Source organism: Stegostoma tigrinum, chromosome 8 (genome assembly GCF_030684315.1).
Source record: "Stegostoma tigrinum isolate sSteTig4 chromosome 8, sSteTig4.hap1, whole genome shotgun sequence".
NCBI classification, from domain to species: Eukaryota; Metazoa; Chordata; class Chondrichthyes; order Orectolobiformes; family Stegostomatidae; genus Stegostoma; species Stegostoma tigrinum.
Genome location: NC_081361.1, coordinates 71,542,342 through 71,556,641, shown reverse-complemented (window position 1 = coordinate 71,556,641; position 14,300 = coordinate 71,542,342). Strand labels below are relative to the sequence as shown.

General features: G+C 41.8%; 1 protein-coding gene across 5 annotated transcripts in view; it reads left to right on the top strand.

Moving 5' to 3' along the window:
* The window catches only part of b4galt2 (UDP-Gal:betaGlcNAc beta 1,4- galactosyltransferase, polypeptide 2), a 388,743-nt gene that overhangs the window by 235,829 nt on the left and 138,614 nt on the right, over positions 1 to 14,300 (top strand). The window lies entirely within an intron of this gene.

Genomic DNA, 14,300 nt, shown 5'->3' with positions numbered 1-14,300 from the left:
CTCTACAGTGATATTTTCAATCCAAATTACTTCAGAGAAATGTCAACATCTGATTCTCATCCAAGAATTAAACAAAACATGTTTGATTAATTAGAATTGGGATCAGCCATACCCTATACATAATCAAAAATGGGAAGGTCAAAAATGATACCAGGAGCAGTGCAAATTAATACAGATCCAAAAGGGGTCTTAACGTACACTTGGCATGCCTCTGCTTATTTCCTCTTGTCCATTTGTTTTGTGATTTAGACTTGATGATCAGTGAGCAGATGTCTCAAATTAAATTGTTTTGGTTAATTCTGCGATGTTATCATGGCTTTTGAGGCACCAGGTTAGTGTCCCTACCTCTGAGCCAGGAGAACTGTGATCAAGTCTAGCATGCCCCAGAGGTGTGGAGTAACTTTGCTGAAGAGGTTGATGTAAAGTATCTAATACTACAACATTATACTGTGGTGATGGTGGCACTGTGTGTGAATACCTGTGAAGGAGACAGCCCCTGCCCTCATTTTCTTTACATCTTAGCCAAAGTTTCCCACAACATCAACCTCTCTAGCTTCGGTGAAACATCAGGAGAATGTTTCAAGTTCCTGCAGTCAGTAAAAGAATTTCCTACACTGCAACTGGGATGCTCTTCACCTGGAGTTGAAAAGCATTGTGCTTAACTCAAGAGAGATTTCTGTAACTGTGATGTTAGATGCTTTTGCAGTTTTTAACAACATTCCTCAACTCTTTGTTTCAAAGGTTATAGTGGAGGACCTCTTTACAGTTAAAGTAATTCTGTCAGTATTGTTCTTCTTCAGTTTTTAAGAAGCTTCATTAATCAGGGAAGCATCTTGAAACTGTCTGTAAGTGTACCAGTTATTTGTAAGTGCTTTGCACTAGGTTGGCAATAGCTACTCAAAGTGAATCCAATTCTATTTAACTGTCTTGGACATTGTGACAGTCCTTTGAATTACTATAACACAGGCAAACCCCAGTCCCAAATAATACATTTTGGGAGGTGTCAGCTATTGTTACAAAGGTGGTTGAAATATTTGCTTGTTCAGGAGGATGCAGGAATGTGGTAGATTAGAACAAATCAGATATCAACTGATTTTTTTTTTGTAAATTTCTAATCATCAGTATTATGAAGTCAAATGAAGGAATATCTAGTGAGAAACAATGGATTAATAAGGCAACAATTGGTGTGGCACACATTAGCAACATAAGTAAGCTCAGCAGTCACATTACAAATATCCAAATGAAAACAAATCAACTTTGATTGAATATTGCACAGCATTGTACTGAAGAAATTCTGCATTCTTGGAGATGTCTTTTTTTTTGTGTGAAATGTTAAATCAAGGCCTTGTCTCCCTGTTCAGCTGGATACAGGGCATTTTATTTAAAAATCATGGAACTGTCACAATGTTGTATTTAAATCTGTCCCTCAATTGACATCACCCAAACAGATAAACTGGTTATCAAAACATTTGTCGGGCCATGCTGTGTGCATTGCTTGGTATGTTTGCCTACAACAGTAACAGGTACTTCAGAAGTACTTCATTGCCTGCAAAGCTTTGTTCTGAGGATATGAAACGGACCACATAAATTGAAAGTCAGTTTGTTTTTGTTTCCCTACATTGCTCATTCACGGGACAGTGTCATGGCTATTCCTTAACAGCTTAAAGGGAAGGAGATGCGTGGCCTGACACAACACACATTGGCATTGGTAGAACCAAAATGTGCTGAATGGATTTGGTTTAATGATCTTTTATATAAAATGTGCTGCAGAACTGTGTTACAGACTAGATAAAGGTGCTTTTTTACTCTTGGAGGTGAGTGCCACTGAAATTTTTGCTCATCCCTAGTTGCCTTGAGTTTGCTATAACTAATCAGTTTGCTCCAACACTCAATGGGCAGTTAAGAGTCAAACATGTTGCAATGTGACTGGAGCCACATTGACGCTAAACCAGATGAGGGCAGTACGTTGTCTTCGCTAAAGAACATTAGTGAAGTAATTTGGTTTTTAGGATAATTCTGCAGCCTAAGAATCACTTTTGCTGATGGCTTTTTATTTGTTGACAAGTCTTTAAGTCAAATTCAAATTCTTGCTATTCTAGTTAGAATTGAACTCTTATTCTCTAAATTAGTCTAAGTCTTTAAATTATTGATTAATTTCGATTATAGTATGGCACTTGATGTTTTTCCTAAAATGAATTGCTCAATTTGCCCGCCAGCCAAAGTAATTGTCAACAACCCTATATGTTACTTTAACCTTTATTACTTATTGTCTCTGTGGTGGCACACAAAATGATGTATTAACAATGTGTCAAGAGCTAGTTTCCCAGCTCCAGATTGAGATCACTGCCACTCCACCCAAACTTGAATGTAACATGGCATCAATCTGAATTGGGAGTTAGGTTTTCCCTTCCCCACTGCGATATTAAAGACATATTTTCTCACCCTGCCCCCTTTAGGTTTTCACACAACATGGATCATAGCCTGACTGAGAGGACCAGCAGACACCCTACTAGCTGCTCTGTTAACCGCCAGCTAGGACAAGAGGGTCTGGGTGACTTGTCCACTGCTTGGTGCCTTCTATAAAGGCACAGCTGAGATTAAGAACATTGTCACGCAGGAAATGGCAGGCACAATTTTCATCCTCAGTGAGTTGAAGTTCCATATGTCCCAGTGAGAAACCTGATGGAAGTAGCTGTAGCTGGGCAGTGAGGTTCCCAGAGGTTGTCCATGAATTCCTGCTGCCCATATGTGTTGGCCTCAATGGAAATATTGTAAGCGGAGTTTCTGTTTTCCCAACACACTAAGCTGTTTGTAAAAGCATTAGGTTAAAGACAGCAGGCATATCATGGAAATCTGGAATGGAACTTGGAAGGAAAAGAATGTACCTCACAAGATAGAGAAGTGAATGGCTGAAAATGTTAGAAAAGATTGGAGTGTGCAGATTGGTGGCATGTTAAGTGAAGCATTTCATTTTTGTGACAATGATGGCAAAAGCAAAGAAGTCAAAATACACAATGGACAGAAAATAATGTATTGAGATTTATATATTCTTTAATATTTGAGAAAGCTGCAAAATACATGGACTGAGGACAGAGTTGGAACGTGTTGGATGAGGCACAGAGAGAGGATTTAAGAAAAAAACATTTCATGACCTGGAACACTCCCTGTAGAAGTAGGAAAAGCAGTGATTATGAATGATTTCAAAAGGAAATTAAATGGGTATTTGATGGAAATAAACTTGTAAATCTACAGGAATAGAACGGGGCAATAGAACTGATTTGAATTGTTCTACAGAGAAACTGCATGGACTCTGTGATCTGAATGACGTCCTCCTGTGCTGTAATGACTCTATGACCCTTTTTACACTTCACAAAGCATTATTATGGCTCTATTGTGCTGCATTAGTTTTGAATACCATTGCGTTGCACTATCAGGGGGCATAATGGAAGTAAATTGTTACTCTAAGGCACAAGTGGAGTTTCAGCAAGCTTGCAGGTATTCAGAAAAGCACTTAAGAATGGTATTTGTGCCATCCTACTTTTCAATAAGTGGACATGCAGGCTTCTAGGGACAAGTAAGATTGGGAAATGTTAAGAGATTGAGTCAAATAATAGTTTTAACCCCTTTAGACTGTATAATTAAGATGTAATTCCATTGATAATTAAGCTCCAATACATTAATGACTGAATATAAAGGACATTCTATAAATAGTTTGATTTCACACATTTCTTTATGTATTTAGGGCTGAAATTTAAATTCTGATGTTTCATGTGTTCTCTCAGCATTTCTCCCACACTTTTCATTCGCATTCTCTCATACTTAGCAGCATTTCTCTTCATTATTATTGAAAGTGTCCAGAATTTGTTTTTGCAGTAATTTTGGTAGTAGCCTGAAGTAAATTTTTATAACAGTACATTCTGGAACTAACAGGAAAGACCCGATAGTAATGATGTCAGAGACAGGATTAATTAAGACCCTCTAAGTTACAGTGATCATATCATTAAAGAATGTCACAGTTAGTCTAACTTTGAGAAATTTAGGCCTGAAACTAAGCCTTAACTCCAAAATGAAGATACTTAAGGAGTATGAAGATGCTATAGACTAACGTGGAATCGAGAAACAGGTTAAACGGAAAGTTTTTGTAAAAAAGTGCTGGAGGAACTCCTGCAGTACCTGTAAAAGACAAACAACACTAACTTTCCCACTTCAATATCATAACATTCAGGGTTACCGCCTAGTGTAGGAAAGTGGGACTACTGTAGGTAGTAGTGTATTTTTGGCAATACAGATTTGATGGACTGAGGGCCTCTTCTAGGCACTGTGATTCTATGACCCTTCTTCAACACTCCTATCTGCTTAAAAATGTTAAATTTCTTGCTCTTTATCTAGCAATTTCTGTTCTATTTCAAATTGCCAGCAATCATAGTGCTTGGATTTTATTAAAATGGAAGATGCTAGAGAAACAGTGGCAGACATTTAAGGAGATATTCATTAATTCTAAATAAAAACTATATTCCCCCAGAAAAGAGAAAAAACCTCAACCAGCAAGAAGTACCATCTGTAGCCAACTGATGAAGTAAGGATGATATTAAATTGGAAGAAAAATGAGCAGTACTGGCAAGGTTACTGGAAGTTAAGAAAACTGAAACCATTTTAACAGTCAGCAAAGGATAAATTTTAAACAAGGGAGAAGTAAGGGAAAATTAGCATGTAAACATTGTCAGTAAAAGCATCTGCAAGTATATAAGATGTGTAAGGGTGGCTGAGGTAAATATTGGTTGTTTAGAGAGTGAGATTAGGGGCAAGAATCATGGGAAACAATGTCATAACAGAGACTTTAAACAAGTTTTTTTGAATCATCTTTACTGTGGAAAACACAGCGTTCCAAAAATATTTTTAAAAAATCAAGAGGCAAAAGAAAGGCAGGAGCTCAAAACATCGCCATTAGTTGAGAAAAATCACTAGGTAAACTAATGGTGGTAAAGCCTGAAAAATACTCTGGACTTTACGGTCTGTGTCCTGAGAAATGCAAATAGAATATGGGCTTTTATTATAAGGAGGACATTGGTGAGCACACACATGGGATAATGTGTTTGGTCTCTTTATTCAGTGGGAAATATACTTGCTTTAGAAACTGTTCCACAAAGTCTCACTAGCTTATGGTTAGGACAATGGGGTTGATAATGAAAAGTTAAGCGGGTTTGACCTATATTCATTGGAATTTAGAAGAATGAGAGGTGGTCTTATTGAAACATAAAATTTTGAATAGTTTGACAGGGTAGATGCTGAGAGAGCGCAGAACTCTTACAAAGGAATCTAGAACTCGGGGCGCATTTTGAAAATAGGGGGTCTCCCATTTCAGATGGCAATGAGGAGGAATTGCTCTTTTCAGAGTTTTTGTTTTCTTAATATTAGAAGCTCTCTTCTAGAGAAAGCAGTAAAAGCTTGGCTGTTAAACACGTTCATGGACGAGCTTGTCAGTCTTTTGCTTGGCAAGAAAGTCAAGAGTTATGGGGGAAGCCCACCACATTCAGATCAGTTGGAATCTTAGAGAATGGCAGAGAAAACTCAATCGATCAAGTGGAACAAACAAAAGAGAAATACAGCACAAGAACAGGCCCTCCTCCAAGCCTATGCTGATTGCCGTGCACTAACTAAATGAAAAAAAAATCCTTCTGCCCATATCCCTCTAAGCCCTCTACCATCCCGATGACTCTTAAATGTTGCCCCTGTATCTACTTCCACCACCCCCTCTGGCAGTGCATTTCAGGCTCTTACCACTCACTGCATGAAAAACTTCCCTCACACATCTCCCTTGAACATTCCCCCTCACACCTTGAACCTTTGCCCTCTTGTACTTGAAATTTCTACCCTGGGAAAACCCTCTGACTATCCACCCTATCTGTGCCTCTCATAATTTTGTAGACCTCAATCAGGTCTCCTCTCAGCCACTGTCTTTCCTTTAAAAACAATGTTTCTTCATAGTTAATGCCCTGGAGACCAGGCAACATCCTGGTGAGTCTTTTCTGCACTCTCTCCAATGCTTCAACCTGCTTTTGGTAATGTGGCAAGCAAAATTGCACACAGTACTCCAGATGTAGCCTAAAAAGGGTTTTATATAGTTGCAACGTCGTTTTCCAACTTATACTTCATGCCCTGGCCGATGAAGGTAAATATGCCAAATGCCTCCTTAATCATGTTGGCCAGCTGTGTTGCCACCTTTAGGGAACTGTGGACCTGCACACCCAGATCGATCTGTATGATAATGTTCCTAAGGTTTCTGCCATTTAGAGTATAGTTCCACATCTAAATTTGATCATCCAAAATATATTGCCTCGCTTAAACGCCATCTGCTGTTTCTGTGCCCAAGTCACCAATCTATTTATTTATATGCTGTTGTACCCTTTCACAATTGTCGGCACCATCAGGAACTCTACCAATTTTTGTTCCATCAGCAAATATACGAATTGGAACACCCACATTTCCCTCCAGATCATTTATATATACTGTAAACAACAGAAGACCTAAGACTGATTCCTGTGGAACACCACTAGTTACCAGCCTCCATCTGAAAAACACCCTTCCACCACTACCATCTGTCTTCTATGACCAAGCCAGTTTTGTATCCGTCTAGCCAGCAAGCCCCAAATCCCATGTGATTTTAATTTTTTTTACCAATCTGTCATGTGGGACTTTTATCAAAAGCCTTACTAAAGTTCATATAAACTACATCCACAACCCTTCCCTTCTCAACTATCTTTGTTACCGCTACAAAATTTTGTGAGACATGAACTTCCAAGTACAAAACTCTGCTGCCTCTCACTAACTAGTCCATTTTCTTCCAAATATGCAAATATCTCGTCCCTCAGTATCTTCTCCAAGAGCTTCCCCACCACAGACAGCAGGCTAAACTGCCAATAATTTCCTGGATTATCCCTGCTTCCTTTGTTAAAGAAGGGAGCATTGGCTAATCTCCAGTCCTCTAGAACCTCGCCAATGGTAAAAGAGGATGTGAAGATATCTGCTAATGCCCCAGCTATTTCTTCCCTGGACTCTTGCAGTCTCCTGGGAAAGATCCTATTTGGCCCTGGGGACTTGTCTACATTAATGCAATTTAGGATACCCAAAACTTCCTCCTTCAAAATATTGACACTGTCTAGAGTATTCACACTCTCATCCCTGACCTCGACATCAGTCGTGTCCTCCTCCTTGGTGAATACTGATCCAAAATACTCATTAAGCATCTCTCCCACTTCATGTGGCTCCAGGCATAAGTTCCCTCCTTTGTCTTTGAGTGGGCCTACCATTTTCCTTGCTACCAGCTTTCTTCCAATATATGCAAAAATAGCGTTGGGATTCTCCTTGACCCTATTTGCTAAAGACATTTCATGGTCCTTTTGGTCTTCCTAATTCTGCATTTAAGTTTCGTCCTAATTTCTCTCTACCTTTCAAGGGCATGGTCAGTTTGTTGCTGCCCAGACCTATGGGCTACTCCTGTAAATCTTACGAATTTCAAAATTCTTGGATGTTTATTATCGGTTAAATGAGCAAATAGCCAAGATCAGAAATTCTAGATTTGGTGGCTTTATGTGGCATAATTTCATGCTGTTGTCAAACTGTAATTACTTCACTGTGTATTGTCAGAACCATTTATATTGAATAATTGTGTAAAAGATGGGATTACAAAAGAAGCTGGGTAAACAAGAAATCCTCACTATGGCCCGAAATACTCAATTTGTCTCTATTCCTCCTTATTCCTTTCAACTTCACCTTATGTAGATCTGGACTTTAAGCTCAAGTTCAGTGAAAGACAGTTATTTCTTCATCTTCCTGGCCTTCAGGGTTGAATTTATGTTGAGTATTATTAGTACAAAGTATCAAAGACTGTACAGCATAATATCTGGGCACTACAAGAACTAGCATATCTACTTGGACCAAAAAGAATAAACTTAGTGATCTATCATGAAACGATGATAATTATCAAAAGCTATTTTATATGACAATGGTTATGACCTTATAGATTCGTTGATGTTCTACACATATTGCCTGCCAATTATATTTGTGGCCATTGTTTAATCTTCAGTTTTAAACTGTAGAACTAATATAAAATGGAATATGGTATTATACTGTACATTCTTTTCTATTGTGATGTGATATGTACATACCTTTTAAAAGCGTACATCTCAAATAATTGTCAATCAACACCTCAACAGCTGCAAAGTAGCACTTTCATGATTTGTAGGCAGTTTCTGAGCAGCTGTGATAAAAGATAGCTTTACTGTACTTATCTCCCAGTGAATATTATGTGTATTTAGTTTTACCTTTAAATAAATAACCCACATATTGTTTCTCAATCCTTGAGTATGATTGGTATGTTTACCTCAAAGTACAGCAGAAAGTAACATCTATATCATGGACACCTCTACGATTTCTTATATTTTCTCAACAGTTTGTTCAGTGATGTTATTACACACCTCTAGAGCAGGTGGGTCTTGAAACTGTGTTTCTGGCTCAGAGGTGGGGATGCCACCAGTGTGTCAAGAATCCTTGTTGTTTACTATTACTCCTTTTCTTATCTTGTATCTTCTTTACTATTTATCAAGCTTAAACAAGAGCTACCTGCAGAGATAATGGGAACTGCAGATGCAGGAGAATCCAAGATAATAAAATGTGAGGCTGGATGAACACAGCAGGCCAAGCAGCATCTCAGGAGCACAAAAGCTGACGTTTCGGGCCTAGACCCTTCATCAGAGAGGGGGATGGGGAGAGGGTTCTGGAATAAATAGGGAGAGAGGGGGAGGCGGACCGAAGATGGGGAGAAAAGAAGATAGGTGGAGAGAGTGTAGGTGGGGAGGTAGGGAGGGGATAGGTCAGTCCAGGGAAGACGGACAGGTCAAGGAGGTGGGATGAGGTTAGTAGGTAGATGGGGGTGCGGCTTGGGGTGGGCGGAAGGGATGGGTGAGAGGAAGAACAGGTTAGGGAGGCAGAGACAGGTTGGACTGGTTTTGGGATGCAGTGGGTGGAGGGGAAGAGCTGGGCTGGTTGTGTGGTGCAGTGGGGGGAGGGGACGAACTGGGCTGGTTTAGGGATACAGTTGGGGAAGGGGAGATTTTGAAACTGGTGAAGTCCACATTGATACCATATGGCTGCAGGGTTCCCAGGCGGAATATGAGTTGCTGTTCCTGCAACCTTCGGGTGGTATCATTGTGGCACTGCAGGAGGCCCATGATGGACATGTCATCTAAAGAATGGGAGGGGGAGTGAAAATGGTTTGCGACTGGGAGGTGCAGTTGTTTGTTGCGAACTGAGCGGAGGTGTTCTGCAAAGCAGTCTCCAAGCCTCCGCTTGGTTTCCCCAATGTAGAGGAAGCCGCACCGGGTACAGTGGATGCAGTATACCACACTGGCAGATGTGCAGGTGAACCTCTGCTTAATGTGGAATGTCATCTTGGGGCCTGGGATGGGGGTGAGGGGGGAGGTGTGGGGGCAGGTGTAGCATTTCCTGCGGTTGCAGGGGAAGGTGCCGGGTGTGGTGGGGTTGGAGGGCAGTGTGGAGTGAACAAGGGAGTCATGGAGAGAGTGGTCTCTCCGGAAAGCAGACAGGGGTGGGGATGGAAAAATGTCTTGGGTGGTGGGGTCGGATTGTAGATGGCGGAAGTGTCGGAGGATGATGCGTTGTATCCGGAGGTTGGTGGGGTGGTGTGTGAGAACGAGGGGGATCCTCTTTGGGCGGTTGTGGCAGGGGCGGGGTGTGAGGGATGTGTTCTGGGAAATACGGGAGACGTGGTCAAGGGCGTTCTCGATCACTGTGGGGGGAAAGTTGCGGTCCTTGAAGAACTTGGAAATCTGGGATGTGTGGGAGTGGAATGTCTTATCGTGGGAGCAGATGCTACCTGCAGAGAATTATTTATCTTCATTATGGAGTTTTAAAGTCGCATTTTGTTACCAGGAGAGTTTTCATTCTTCTGTAAGTCCATTATTTATTTTGTTTCATATGAGAAACTGTGTCAATATATTTTACAACACTAATAAAAGCTCACTTTTAACAAATGCCAATAATGGAACAGTATTTACTTGGGATAACAAAGAATGGAGCTGGATGAGCACAGCAGGCCAAGCTGCATCTTAGGAGCACAAAAGCTGACGTTTCGGCCCTAGAGAAGTGTCATCCAACTTCACACTTTGTTATCTTGGATTCTCCAGCATCTGCAGTTCCCATTATCTCTGATCAGTATTTACTTGGGAGCCAGCTTTGAAAGATTTAATGAGTATACATTTGTGCTTTCTCTGGCTGTTTTCTCATTTAAATCTGTTCTGTAATCACGTCTACTTTTTTACTGTCGCAATGTCGAAGTGGATTGTAGGGCTGCTGTCTCATCAGAGAGATGAAGACTGGTGGTGGTTTAACCTGAGGGTCACCATATCTTAGGCGAGGGGAGAAGTTGAGAAAGTGAGTCCTTTATGGTAACCTCAGCTGATGCAGGAATTGAACTCGCATTGTTGTTAACACATTGCCTTAAAAACCAGTCTTCCAACCAACTGAGAGACAGCAAGAATTGCTGATACTGGAGTCAGAGATAACACTGTGGAGCTCGAGGAACAGAGCAGGCCAGGCAGCAGCAGAGGAGCAGGAAAGCTGACGTTTCAGTTCGGGACCCTTTCTGAAAAAGGGTCCCAACTGGAAACATCAGTTTTCCTGCTCCTCTGATGCTACCTGGTCTGCTCTGTTCCTCGAGCTCCACACTGTTACTTCCAACCAATTGAGCTTTCCAACCCATATTCTTGAATTAGATTTTACTGTAAAATGGCTAATTCTTGGATTAGGTTTTGTTTTCGAGATGCACGCAACTTGGCTTCTTTCTTAGTTTCATTTGTTATCAAAAAATGAGCTGAGTAGAAATATGCTTTCATTTTGTTCATTTTAATTTACTGCACTGGCTATCTTCTGAACCAGACGTTCTTGGGAAAATCTGGAGATGATATTCTGTAATACTTCCATTCTGAGGTTACCATGCTCGCTACTGGATGATGTGTGCTACAAGGCAAACTTTTGAAACTGGGATGTTGTTTAAGATACTGTTAGATGCCTTGAAAACCGAATAAGATGATGTTGTTAACACGGCAGTTTTGTTTTTCTGTAATTATGGACACACTGAATACACTTGATTAGCAAAAAATTTGAATACGTTTTTTCTTGAAGTAATAGAGTGCTTCTCAGTCCTAATTAGTACTACTATAGTATACTCATATGAAGTACTATCCCATTAACTTCCAAATTCTCCCAGAGTCATGACTAGTGAAATTTAATGGGCTGAGAATATCACAACACAGCATTTGTTCCAATTCAGAAATAATGACTGCAGTAGAGTAAAAAGGACTCCTGTCATTGAATAAGTTTGTTAATTGAGTAATGTGTTAGAATTATGCTGCAAGACATAGAGTTCTTCTCTCTTACCTAACTCCCAATGTTTAAAACAAAAACTGGTGATGGATGTTTACTTCTTGAATGCAGTGCATAGAATTTCATGAAGTGTTGACTGGGGAGCCAGCTGTCCCTCAAAACTAAAATCAAAATATGACAGATTCTGGAAAACCGCAGCAAGTCAGGCAGCGACAAAACACTTATTGTTTCAAGTCAAGTAACTCCTCGCTCAAATCATTTCTCTAGCCCCCTTATGTGATTTTGATAGCTGATACGGTTACTACTCCTCTGCTTAACTTATTAGCCCTTTCTTCATTACAGCCTGTGATATTCTGCTCAGCTTAAGCTGCCTTCCAACTTCTGCTACAAGATTGTTTCCTTTGCCAATAATGTGTTTTTACTTTTCAATGCTTCTTTATTTTTTACTTTACATTACCACTGAAGCCTTTCCTTTGATAATTATTTACTCTTGTTCAAACATTTTATGTCCTGGCATATCTCCTCTAGTATTTGTTATGATAAATTCAGTCGTGTCTAAATGATTCTGGGTAATCCAAGATGGAGGATGGGAAAATAAAATGTAGCTGTAAGAGTGGCTCCCTTTTTTTTTAGGTATTTTCAGTGTTGGAGCTGAAATCCTTAAATTCCAGGAGCAATAATTACTGTTTTATAAGCTGTTGCATTATTTTGGAACTTTGGGGGATAAAAATAGATCAAAACAATGGCACTTTAAAAAGGAGGAAAGAGAAAGAGAGGCAGTGATCACATGGGAAATGAATCAAATGGAAAAGTGAACCTGCACAGCTGTCTGACCCAGCAGTGAACCTGCACAGCTGACTGCCTCTGATGTTTGGTTTCATGTATCTCTGAACGTTATAGTTCAGCTAAGAAAAATAAACAAACAGCAAAATTCACAGCTGACCAAGGAGAAACCTGTATGGGGGAGCTCACAGCAGGGGAGCAGCTAAGCGGCTAGTTTTTAAATGTAACCTTACTATTTTTGTAAATCTGTAGTAGTAAGTAGAATGGGTTGTTGTCTGATTATATGTTTTCATCGAGACCAGCCTCTTGATTAAACTTTAAATATATAAAACATAGGTTCTGTCTGTATCCTATGTGATCTAACCTGCTAGCCAGTATACCATGAGAAACCTTGTCGAACACCAAATGGATCAGTTTTTTTGTGTTTCCAAGTAAGTTAGCCTTTTTAGAGCCCCAACCTTCAGTTCACCTGGGCCATCTCCAGCACATCCCTCACCTTCCTGGACCTCTCAGTCTCCATCTCAGGCAACCAGCTTGTAACTGATGTCCATTTCAAGCCCACTGACTCCCACAGCTACCTAGAATACACCTCCTCCCACCCACCCTCCTGCAAAAATTCCATCCCATATTCCCAATTCCTCCGCCTCCGCCGCATCTGCTCCCACGATAAGACATTCCACTCCCGCACATCCCAGATGTCCAAGTTCTTTAAGGACCGCAACTTTCCCCCCACAGTGATCGAGAACGCCCTTGACCGCGTCTCCCGTATTCCCCGCAACACATCCCTCACACCCCGCCCCCGCCACAACCGCCCCAAGAGGATCCCCCTCGTTCTCACACACCACCCTACCAACCTCCGGATACAACGCATCATCCTCCGACACTTCCGCCATTTACAATCCGACCCCACCACCCAAGACATTTTTCCATCCCCTTCCCTGCCTGCTTTCCGGAGAGACCACTCTCTCCGTGACTCCCTTGTTCGCTCCACACTGCCCTCCAACCCCACCACACCCGGCACCTTCCCCTGCAACCGCAGGAAATGCTACACTTGTCCCCACACCTCCTCCCTCACCCCTATCCCAGGCCCCAAGATGACATTCCACATTAAGCAGAGGTTCACCTGCACATCTGCCAATGTGGTATACTGCATCCACTGTGCCCGGTGCGGCTTCCTCTACATTGGGGAAACCAAGCGGAGGCTTGGGGACCGCTTTGCAGAACACCTCCGCTCAGTTCGCAACAAACAACTTCACCTCCCAGTCGCAAACCATTTCCACTCCCCCTCCCATTCTCTAGATGACATGTCCATCATGGGCCTCCTGCACTGCCACAATGATGCCACCCGCAGGTTGCAGGAACAGCAACTCATATTTCGCCTGGGAACCCTGCAGCCATATGGTATCAATGTGGACTTCACCAGTTTCAAAATCTCCCCTTCCCCTACTGCATCCCTAAACCAGCCCAGTTCATCCCCTCCCCCCACTGCACCACACAACCAGCCCAGCTCTTCCCCCCCCCCACCCACTGCATCCCAAAACCAGTCCAACCTGTCTCTGCCTCCCTAACCGGTTCTTCCTCTCACCCATCCCTTCCTCCCACCCCAAGCCGCACCCCCAGCTACCTACTAACCTCATCCCACCTCCTTGACCTGTCCGTCTTCCCTGGACTGACCTATCCCCTCCCTACCTCCCCACCTATACTCTCTCCACCTATCTTCTTTACTCTCCATCTTCGGTCCGCCTCCCCCTCTCTCCCTATTTATTCCAGTTCCCTCACCCCATCCCCCTCTCTGATGAAGGGTCTAGGCCCGAAACGTCAGCTTTTGTGCTCCTGAGATGCTGCTTGGCCTGCTGTGTTCATCCAGCCTCACATTTTATTATCTTGGAATTCTCCAGCATCGGCAGTTCCCATTATCTCTAAGGCTGTGCTATTTTCTGGATCTGTAGATTGTTGAGGCTCAAAGATGGCCTTTAGTAGAGTGATGTACTCTTCCGGTCAGATGTGGGAGAGTAGGGAGAGTTTCCATGTTACTGTTTGCACAAAGTATGTTTGGTTGCAGATCCAATGGATCACATGGATCGGTTGGAGCAGCAGTTAGAGGCAGCGAGGAATTT